We start from the raw sequence: 12,197 nt of genomic DNA on the forward strand, positions 1-12,197 counted from the left end.
AGTTATGCACATTTGAGCCATTTCTGTCAGAGATCTGTTATTTTAGACTGAAAAAAGTTTATTTTCTACAAGCTTCCAGTCATGTGGCAAAATTCATCCGTGACACTCAAAGAAACGCAAGTCAAGACTTGATTGTCAACCTTCTACTAAATAAGGCCTCATGCACACGACCGTTGTGTGCATCTGTGGCCGTTGTGACGTTTTCCGTTTTTTTTCGCTGACCCATTGACTTTCAATGGGTCCGTGGAAAAATCGGAAAATGCACCGTTTTGCAGCCGAGACCGTGATCCGTGTATCCTGTCCGTCAAAAAAATATGACCTGTCCTATTTTTTTGACGGACAACGGTTCACGGACCCATTCAAGTCAATAGGTCCGTGAAAGAACACTGATGCACACAAGATTGGCATCCGTGGCCGTAGGTTACTTTCATACAGACGGATCCAAAGATCCGTCTGCATAAAAGCTTTTTCAGATCTAAGTTTTCACTTCGTGAAAACTCAGATCCGACAGTATATTCTAACACAGAGGCGTTCCCATGGTGATGGGGACGCTTCTAGTTAGAATACACTACAAACTGTGTACATGACTGCCCCCTGCTGCCTGGCAGCACCCGATCTCTTACAGGGGGCCGTGATCCTACAATTAACCCCTTCAGGTGCGGCACCTGAAGGGGTTAATTGTACTATCATATCCCCCTGTAAGAGATCAGGGCTGCCAGGCAGCAGGGGGCAGACCCCCCCCTCCCCAGTTTGAATATCATTGGTGGCCAGTGCGGCCCCCCCCTCCCTCCCTCTGATGTAATAATAGGTTGGTGGCCAGTGTGCGGCCCCCCCTTCCTCCCTCTATTGTAATAAATCGTTGGTGGCACAGTGTGTGCCCCCCATCGGCCCCCCTCCCTCTATAGCATTAACAACATTGGTGGCCAGTGTGCGGCCTCCAATCTCCCCCCCCCCCCCCCGATCATTGGTGGCAGCGGAGTTCCGATCGGAGTCCCAGTTTAATCGCTGGGGCTCCGATCGGTAACCATGGCAACCAGGACGCTACTGCAGCCCTGGTTGCCATGGTTACTTAGCAATAGTACAATAGTAGAAGATTCATAGTTACCTGCTGGCTGCTGCAATGTTCGTGTCCGGCCGGGAGCTCCACCTACTGGTAAGTGACAGGTCTGTGCGGCGCATTGCTAAAGAACTGTCACTTACCAGTAGGAGGAGCTTCCGGCCGGACACAGACATCGCAGCTCCCAGGTAAGTATGAATCTTTTACTATTGTACTATTGCTAAGTAACCATGGCAACCAGGGCTGCAGTAGCTTCCTGGTTGCCATGGTTACCGATCGGAGCCCTAGCGATTAAACTGGGACTCTGATCGGAACTCCGCTGCCACCAATGATCGGGGGGGGGGGGGAGATGGGAGGCCGCACACTGGCCACCAATGTTGTTAATGCTATAGAGGAAGGGGGGGCCGATGGGGGGCGCACACTGTGCCACCAACGATTTATTACAATAGAGGGAGGAAGGGGGGGGCGATGGGGGGGCGCACACTGTGCCACCAACGATTTATTACAATAGAGGGAGGGAGGGGGGGGGGCCGCACTGGCCACCAATGATATTCAAACTGGGGAGGGGGGGGGGGGTCTGCTGCCTGGCAGCCCTGATCTTTTACAGGGGGATATGATAGTACAATTAACCCCTTCAGGTGCGGCACCTGAGGGGTTAATTGTGCTGATCATGGCCCCCTGTAAGAGATCGGGTTCTGCCAGGCAGCAGGGGGCAGTCATGTACACAGTTTGTAGTATATTCTAACTAGAAGCGTCCCCATCACCATGGGAACGCCTCTGTGTTAGAATATACTGTCGGAAATGAGTTTTCACGCTCTAACTCATATCCGACAGTATATTCTAACATAGAGGCGTTCCCATGGTGATGGGGACGCTTCAAGTTAAAATATACCATCGGATTGGAGAAAACTCCGATCCGATGGTATAAAAGGGACTCCAGACTTTACATTGAAAGTCAATAGGGACGGATCCGTTTGAAATGGCACCATATTGTGTCAACGTCAAACGGATCCGTCCCCATTAACTTGCATTGTAATTCAGGACGGATCCGTTTGGCTCTGCACGGCCAGGCGGACACCAAAATGACTTTTTTTTCATGTCCGTGGATCCTCCAAAAATCAAGGAAGACCCACGGACGAAAAAACGGTCACGGATCACAGACCTACGGACCCCGTTTTTGCAGACCGTGAAAAAATACTGTCGTGTGCATGTGGCCTTAGAAACATGGGCACGGTAACAGGCTCATCACATCACAATACTCTCACATCAGCCACGCAGCTGCTCCATCATTTACTGCATGTATGTAATGTGTATGATGGAGCTGTATGTTCTGTGACTGGATATAATGTAAGTGTAGAGGATAGTTATAGTATACATTTCATCCTTCCTCCTGAGGCTAGTCACCATGGCCCTCACATCAGCCACGGAGCTGCTCCATCATATACTACATGTATGTAATGTGTATGATGGAGCTGTATGTTCTGTGACTGGTGTGAGGTAGGGACATGCCTCATGGTTGTTAGGGGAGATATATGGCAGGATTTGCTGTGTCTTCCCTCAGAATCGCCAGGTCTGAAGAAAGACCAGGTGCAGTAATAACCTGGGGATAAAGGAATCCTCAGAGTGAGAGGGGGGGGGGGGGGCTTGCACACAGAAGGCTGGAGTGGCTCTGTGTGGTCTGAGCCGAGAGGGCTGAGAGACCTCTATCCCCAAGGAGACATTGTTGTGGGAGCAGCCTGGAGGCTGTGGGACATTGGCTGAGAAAGCTGCATGGGTCCACAGGGTGTGGACTGTGACTTAGGTGAGTCAGGAACTTCATGTTTAGTTAGAGCCCAGCCGGGCAGGTGTGTATTTTGTATTTATGTTTGGTTTGCTGAGGCGCAATAAATGCACTGTTTGGACCTGAAACCTGGTGTCCTGAAGCCGTATCTGTGAGAATGACCCCGAAGAAGAGCTGAACCCCCACAATTGGTGTCGGATGCGGGCAGGTGTCCCTGCTGATAAGTAAAAGTGCTGGAAGCCTGCTAGTTTGCAGAGTAGAGACTGCTGGGGTTAAACTGGACGTTTTTTTTTCTGTGGTGCAAACAGTGCAGGATTTAAAGGGCCAGTAGTTGAGTAAAAGAGACTGATCAGTGGAAATGGCTGAAAAATGGTATAGCCCGTGGGAGAAATCCTGCGAGTTAGTGATCGGCGGAATCCCGCTCGGGGTCATACTAGACTCCCGCCAGCAAGTGTCTTGGGTCCTGCCTGAAATTCTGGACTTTGTAACAAGGGGGCCAGAGACAAAAACGACGGTGTCACTGACCTTTGTGACTGACTATGGCTCTGTGCAATGGGAGCTGTTAAAATGTGAGACCCTGGAAGTGGAGTTTGTACTGGGCAAGGACTTTCCATTGTTTGGGCAGTTGTGGAGCGGAGTTCCTGATAAAAGGCAAGGATATGCCGTTGCCAAGGGCAACCGTCGGGAAGACAAAGAGCTGAAGAGCGGTGCGGTTCTCAGGAGTGCATATCTTCTCTGCAACTGTGTCCGGAGTCCTAGAGAGGAAGTGCGGAGGTGCGGTAAAGCTGTTGCTAGGAGCAACCACAACCTTGATGAGTCCGCGGGAGAGAATGTCACTGCTTTACCAGAATGGTTGATTACAAAGGGTAAGACTGTTCCTGTTATTAACCATGTGGCAGTGAGCCGGCGGCAGGGGATACCTGCTGGGCCGGTAGGTGATAAGTCACACAGAGAGACAACTGTGTCTGGACAGGCGGATAAGCCGGCTGTGATTGCTCCCTCGCAGAAACCCGCAGGGGAGAAGGTTTCTGTGTTTCCTCAGTTGCCCATGATCAAAGCTAGACATGGGATGACAAGGATCCGGGATCCCAGGCTAGCCCGGGTAAGAGGTAGCACAATATTGAAACCAGAGACTGATAAAATAATAAAGGTGCTGGACAGTCGTGCGGAGAAGGACTATCCGCTGATTTTCGCTGAGCGTGAGACTCCAATGAGAACAGAGACTGATGAACTTGATGTTACAGATAAGCTCATGCATGAGGGAGTGTTGGGGTGTACTTTTCCCTTATGCTGGGAGTTGTGGAGTAATGGAGACACTTCTGCAGAGAGTGCAAAAACTCCTGCAGAACCTGTACCTGTCCCTTTAAGTGAGGATCTAAGGGAGCTGCACTTTGACCTGCATGGGGAAAGAATATTGACCATTGGAAACAATGGTGCTGGTCAAATACAAAGTGATGGTGACAAAAGTGCGGAAATGCATAAGGAAAATGTGATGTCAACATGTGTCTGATATAAAAGTGTTGATAAATGTTGAAGAAACACCGCTAGGAGACCCCATTGTAGACAACGTGGCGGGGCTAGAGGGTGTACCACACGGACCAGAGGGGGATGTGCAGTCTCCACAGGTTTCTATGATTAATAAAATATCCCAGGTGGGGATTGACTCAGGGGTGCCCCTAGAGGCCAGGGTTAATAATGGCACGAGCAGTATAAGTGGCCTATGTGCCGTGACAGTTAGCAATTCCGAGAGTGAGGCTACCATGTCAAGACCCAGCAAAACTAAAGTGGTTACTAGTAGCAACCAGGTGACAGTTATATCTGACGAGACGAGAGTTCAGTCGGGTGACAGCCTAGTGTCTGAAGCTCATATCCTGACAGTTGCAGATGACCTGACAGGACAGTACAGCTACAAACTTGATGTGTTTTCGCTCGCTCTGCACAGTCCCTAGATACACTAGAGATGGGGCTAGCGGTTCTCGCAGAGCAACTGCAGGAATCTCCAGAGGAGTCACAGAAAGAGATGAATGAGCTGAAGGAACTAGAGTCACTAATAGAAGCGGAAATTCTCCAACTTCAAGAGGAACTTGCAGCTTCTGAGCGATCCAGACTTCATGCAGAGCAGGAAAGAGATGAGCTGGCTGATGAGGTTCTAAACAGCGCCTCAGGAAAATCTGCTCTCTTGGTGGAGAAAAGACATTTGGAAGCCAGGATGGCTCAACTTGATCAAGAGTTATGTGATCGCATGGTGGACCTGGACCACCAGAAACAAACTGTGTCTAGATTGGAGAAGAAACAAAAGAAGTTTGACCAGCTCTTGGTTGAAGAGAAATACATATCGGCTCGATATGCCGAAGAACGCGACCGAGCGGAGGCTGATGCTTGGGAGAAAGAGTCCAAGACCCTCTCCTTGGCTAGAGCCCTTGAAGAAGTGCTTGAGGAGCGAAATGAATTAGAGAGGCTGAACAAGCAACTCAGAGCAGAGATGGAAGCTCTCATGAGCTCAAAAGATGCCATCTATGAGGTGGAGAAGCCGAAGTGTGCTCCTGCACAGCAGGTGGAAGAAAGTGAGAAACCGGAAGAGGAAGATCCTCTGGAAGGTGCCAAGAAGTCAGAGCCTGGTAAGAGGGGGTCTGGAGATAGTGGTGCCAGGGTACTGGCCAAGGCAGAGAAGGTGGAAAAGGTATCAGCTGAACCAGTTGATGGGGCTGATGTCGATGCAGAGGCCAAGAGTCTCATGACAGTGTGTAACCAGGACCAGGTCGCAAAAGACGTCCCTTCCGCCTACAAGGCCTTCCAAGTAGCCAGCTGCCTGCTGGGGAAGAAATATGAGGAGACGGATGACCAGTATGCAGATCCGGGCTATTGCGATGAGCTGTCTCTGCTGACTCCTCCCCAAAAGGGAAAACGCCAGAAGACAAGAAGTATGCTGAAGACCCCAGTGCCTCCAACCTTGATGCGAAAGGGAAGGAGGAATTAAGAAACCAAGGATATGATGCCATGTCCCTGAATGGGGAGAAGGCTAATAAAGTAAAGGCCAAAGAGACAGAGGCCAAGGAAGCTAAGGCCGAGCTCTTGAAATGGGAGAAAACTTTGGATTTCCCAGAGACCAAGGTTAGGGCGTAAAGAGCGACTGCTGAAGTGGGAAAAGCCACTGAAGACGCAGAGGACTCTGAAGCTGGCTCCAAAACACCTGCTGAGAATAATAGTAAAGGGGTCCAGAGGCGTGGAAAAGGAGCGAGACGTAAGAAACCTGCTCTGCTGAAGGAGCCCTGCAAGGCAAACGTGAAAGGGTTGGGACACGACCCTGACTGGGACCAGTTCAGTCAAGAGTTGCCGCAGTCCAAGAAGGGACGTGAGGGGCCTGTGCAAAAGCCAGGAAATATAAAAAGACAGTACCTGCTCATGAGATGGACAAGAAATACCCAGAGGCCTTGTCAGCTCTGTAATAAACTCATGAGGGTGACAAACCAAGCGCTGTTGTCCTGGGTCTGGCAGAATAAGGGGAAGACTGTAGGCCAGGTTAATGCCCGTTCACGAGCATCTGGATTTGATGCAGGTGTTCACCCCTACAGGCTTGAACAAAGGGGGGAGGTATGTGAGGCAGGGACATGCCTCATGGTTGTTAGGGGAGATATATGGCAGGATTTGCTGTGTCTTCACTCAGAATCACCAGGTCTGAAGAAAGACCAGGTGCAGTAATCACCTGGGGATAAAGGAATCCTCAGAGTGAGAGGGGGGGACTTGCACACAGAAGGCTGGAGTGGCTCTGTGTGGTCTGAGCCAGAAGGGCTGAGAGACCACGATCCCCAAGGAGACATTGTTGTGGGAGCAGCCAGGAGGCTGTGGGACATTGGCTGAGAAAGCCGCATGGGTCCACAGGGTGTGGACTGTGACTTAGGTGAGTCAGGAACTTCATGTTTAGTTAGAGCCCAGCGGGGCAGGTGTTTATTTTGTATTTATGTTTGGTTTGCTGAGGCGCAATAAATGCACTGTTTGGACCTGAAACCTGGTGTCCTGAAGCCGTATCTGTGAGAATGACCCCGAAGAAGAGCTAAACCCCCACACTGGATATAATGTAAGTGTAGAGGATAGTTATAGTATACATTTCATCCTTCCTCCTGAGGCTAGTCACCACGGCCCTCACATCAGCCACGGAGCTGCTCCATCATTTACTACATGTATATAATGTGTATGATGGAGCTGTATGTTCTGTGACTGGATAGAATGTAAGTGTAGAGGATAGTTATAGTATACATTTCATCCCTCCTCCTGAGGCTAGTCACCATGGCCCTCACATCAGCCACGGAGCTGCTCCATCATTTACTACATGTATGTAATGTGTATTGCAGTGTCCCAGGGGGTCAGTAGTGTGTGCTGGGCTTTGTAGTGCAGATTGACCACTAACCTGGGATCCACTGTCGTCTTCAATTGGGGCAAATACTGGAACAGGCAGGTATTTAACAATTCGTGACGCCAGTGTCAATTAAACGGTGACACGCCGTGTAAAGTATGGTGGACAAATGAAGCAAGCACAAGATAGCCAACAAAAACTGGAACTTTTACTGAATATCAGTCAGGATAATACACGGACACTGGTAGTGCACAGTTCCATAAAAGACGGTTGGTTTTAATAAAAATACAGGTGGTTCTTGAGAATACAGAAAGGCCGGTCTTAGCGATGAATTATACAGAGTTTTAATTACAGGAGATGCAGTACAGGCGGATTGCTCACTATTCCTGACTGGTCCTGCTACATGTGACTTTCTCTCCAAGGTCTAATGCCCTTTATCTGGCGTACCCTTGAAGCTGTCCTTATCTAGTACCTCCTCTGTTATCTTGAGTACCTCTCGCTTTATCTGATCGGCCTCTGTGGTAATCTGTGTCTTGGCTTGTGGCTCACTTATGCTGCTTCAGCTGAACGGATGGTGACTCAGGAGGGGAACCTTTTCCTTGGATCCGGAACCCGGTTACAGGGCCTTTACTACCCTCTCCTAGCCGACAGGCTTCAGGCCTGCTATGCTCTCACAGGCCCATAGCCTTGCTTTCTCTCAGACACAGGATCATTTCTGACCTCTGCTTCCCACTGTCTGTCTCCTCCTGCTATTACTTCCTGACTGGGCCTTATATAACCTAGGGTTCCCTAGCTCCCTCTAGTGACTCAGAGCTGGAACTACACCCTAGCCGGCCTGCAAATGCACGTTTCACAGTAACAGGAAAATACATAGCATGACATTATAAGATATTCTATACCAACTTCCCCATAAATACAGGGGGAACGACAGTACCCAAGTGACCCTTCAGTAGTGACGGGCATCTCGCTCCTGTACACTACATACCCCGCTGCTTTAAGCTGAGTACGACCTCGTACTCCATCAGGGCCCGTCCAACTGGAATCATGACCTGCAATAGAGGAAGACACATGCACGCATACAGATATGTCATTTACACTCTTATCAGACCCAATTGGAAATGGCGAAGTGCGGTGACAAGGGGCGTCGTTCTCTTTTTCACAGGATAGTGAGTGGAACGGGGGCGCTGACCTGGCACAGCGGATGTTGAAAGAACCAGGATAGTCCATGACAATAAATAAGTCCATAATAAATTAACCTCTCAGAGGCTTGCACATAGGAAGTCCATCTCTGGGCACATATACTTGAATAAGAAAACCGGTTATTAAATATAGTCAGCAGCACATATATAAAATGACAATACAGGACTCTGACAATACCAGGGCCATGTTATCCTGGCAAGTCCTGCTTACCCTTTAAAATATTGCTGACATAAAAATGTCTTTTCAACCTGAAATGGGGGTAAAAGGGGTAAATTTGTGCAAAACTTCAAGGCACAACCGGGAATTCAGCAGCAAACCGGATGTCCCAAACAAAACAGAGGCAGCTGGAAGCCTTGGTACACAGTGGCACATCATTCAACTAGGAGGCCACCGGCCGTGGGTAACTGGCAGCGAGCTTCACCAGCTCTGCCAAACTGGAGGGACAAACGGCCATAACGGAAATGAACAGGAGGGCAAAAGTACTTACAGCCGGGTATCGTGCTCTTCTTCAGACGACGAGTCGACATATGGCGCCTGCAACAGTTGCTCCGGCAAGGACGGCCACATTTGAAATCCATCTCCCCTAACAATTTTTAGAGGGGGAGGTTTGTCCTTCACGGCCTCCATCTCGGCCTCCGTCCTCGGGAATGGGAACCATCGTATGCCTCCTGCGCAGCCAAGGTCCGCCACCCAGTACACCCGCTTGCGCAGGGCCTCTAGTTCCGCTTTAGTGCAGGTGGTCGGATCTACCGGAGGTCCAGGGGGTCCGGCCGCTGGGGTAACAATGGCAGCTGCGGTTTGGCGCCGGGCCTCAGCCCATTCCTCTGCTCGCCGGCAGCTGTCCAGCCGCTCTCTCTCCTCTTCTCTCACTGGGTGCAGCGACGACACTGGCTCCTCCCACACACTGGGCCGGTCTACCTCCATTTGAGGCCCGCCTCCCAGGCGTAACTCTTCGGGGACGTCAGCCGCATCATCACTTCTCCAGGTGGGTGGCGCTCCAGGACAATCTCCTCCTTCTCCTTGGAGGGTTTCGGCGCCAAATATTCGCGCCTCTGCACATCCTGATGGCGCAGTAAAAAGCCTCATGGCGCCGGCGGCCATTTTAAGTGTCCTGATGCTGCAATTCACTGACAGCAAGCAGGATGATGAAAAGTCCAGTAAAACACAGTCCACAAATGCGATTTTCTCTCTGGGGGTAGCGCAACACAGTATAGCGTTTTTAATTCCTCCCAGGCACAATTGTAATCCACAAGTTAGAAATAAAGGTTGCAGTCTTTGTAAAACGGTAGTGGAATAGTTAAAGCACACAGTTCACACTTCTCTGCACTGTAGAAGTATGCGGATCCTGTTCGTGACGCCAAAAAGAGCGATGCAGTGTCCCAGGGGGTCAGTAGTGTGTGCTGGGCTTTGTAGTGCAGATTGACCACTAACCTGGGATCCACTGTCGTCTTCAATTGGGGCAAATACTGGAACAGGCAGGTATTTAACAAGTTCGTGACGCCAGTGTCAATTAAACGGTGACACGCCGTGTAAAGTATGGTGGACAAATGAAGCAAGCACAAGATAGCCAACAAAAACTGGAACTTTTACTGAATATCAGTCAGGATAATACATGGACACAGGAAGTGCACAGTTCCATAAAAGACGGTTGGTTTTCATAAAAATACAGGTGGTTCTTGAGAATACAGAAAGGCCGGTCTTAGCGATGAATTATACAGAGTGTTGATTTCAGGAGATGCAGTACAGGCGGATTGCTCACTATTCCTGACTGGTCCTGCTACATGTGACTTTCTCTCCAAGGTCTAATGCCCTTTATCTGGCGTACCCTTGAAGCTGTCCTTATCTAGTACCTCCTCTGTTATCTTGAGTACCTCTCGCTTTATCTGATCGGCCTCTGTGGTAATCTGTGTCTTGGCTTGTGGCTCACTTATGCTGCTTCAGCTGAACGGATGGTGACTCAGGAGGGGAACCTTTTCCTTGGATCCGGAACCCGGTTACAGGGCCTTTACTACCCTCTCCTAGCCGACAGGCTTCAGGCCTGCTATGCTCTCACAGGCCCATAGCCTTGCTTTCTCTCAGACACAGGATCATTTCTGACCTCTGCTTCCCACTGTCTGTCTCCTCAGCCTGCTATTACTTCCTGACTGGGCCTTATATAACCTAGGGTTCCTTAGCTCCCTCTAGTGACTAAGAGCTGGAACTACACCCTAGCCGGCCTGCAATGCACGTTTCACAGTAACAGGAAATACATAGCATGACATTATAGATATTCTATACCAACTTCCCCTTAAATACAGGGGGAACGACAATACCCAAGTGACCCTTCAGTAGTGACGGGCATCTCGCTCCTGTACACTACAGTATGATGGAGCTGTATGTTCTGTGACTGGATATAATGTAAGTGTAGAGGATAGTTATAGTATACATTTCATCCCTCCTCCTGAGGCTAGTCACCACGGCCTTCACATCAGCCATGCAGCTGCTCCATCATTTACTACATGTATGTAATGTATATGATGGAGCTGTATGTTCTGTGATTGGATACAATGTATAGGTAGAGTATACAGTGAACTGCACTGTCACACACATGTTTTTCCGCACAGGGATCCCTAAGGAGATTCTCACGGACCAAGGTGCACCCTTTATGTCTAAGGTTATGAAAGCATAATGCAAATTGTTTAAAATCACACACAGTCGTAAATCTGGTCCAGTATGTTGTGATGCCATTCGGGTTAGGCTACTTTCACACAATATAATGCAGACGGATCCGTCTGCATTATATTGGCAAAAAAAAGCTAAGTGTGAAATTAGCCTGAGCGGATCCGTCTGCATTATATTGGCAAAAAAAAGCTAAGTGTGAAATTAGCCTGAGCGGATCCGTCCAGACTTTTACATTGAAAATCAATGGGGGACGGATCCGTTTGAAGATTGAGCCATATTGTGGCATCTTCAAACGGATCCGTCCCCATTGACTTACATTGTAAGTCTGGACGGATCCGCACGGCCAGAGCGGAGCGGAGGCTGAACGCCGCCAGACTGATGCAGTCTGAGCAGATCCGCATCCACTCAGACTGCATCAGGGCTGGACGGAAGCGTTCGGGTCCGCTCGTGAGCCCCTTCAAACGGAGCTCACGAGCAGACAGCCGAACGCTAGTGTGAAAGTAGCCTTACATGGAGCCCCTACTACGTTTCAGAGGTTGATGGACGTGATCTGGAGACCCCACCGTGACTGCGCTGCAGCTTACCTGGACGATGTGGTCATGTTTTCATCTGATTTGGAAAAGTCACCTCTGTAAGGTACAGGCCTTGTTAGACTCTATTAGTGATGCGGGCCTGACCATAACCCCTGAGAAGTGTGCAGCGGGTCTAGAGCAGGGGTGCACAGCGTTTTTTTTGTCTGGGGGCCGCATTGTCACATCGCACTATTTCAAGGGGCCGGAAAAAAAAAAGTGAATCAGCGCTTGTTTGCATCGGCCTATTACACAGGCTAATGCTAAGTGACTGGGGAGGAATGATCACTACCGCAGTCATTCCTCCTCATTCACTTCTATCGATTATCGGCAGCACATTCCTGATTACACGGGGAGATGTGCTGACGATAATTGTCCAGAAAATCATCCGACAAACGAGCGATTCCTTGTTTATCGGCTGATCAGCGGCACGATTATACCGCCAGATATCAGGAATGAGCGCTCCTACGAAGAATTGTCCCCAGTAATTGTCCTGAATATCGTGCCGTGTAACAGGGGCTTAAAGATTTCCTGGTAAAAAAAGATTTTTAACCCATTCCTGCAGCATGGGCCTGACAC

The sequence above is a fragment of the Bufo gargarizans genome, chromosome 3, assembly GCF_014858855.1.
Source record: "Bufo gargarizans isolate SCDJY-AF-19 chromosome 3, ASM1485885v1, whole genome shotgun sequence".
Lineage (NCBI taxonomy): Eukaryota > Metazoa > Chordata > Amphibia > Anura > Bufonidae > Bufo > Bufo gargarizans.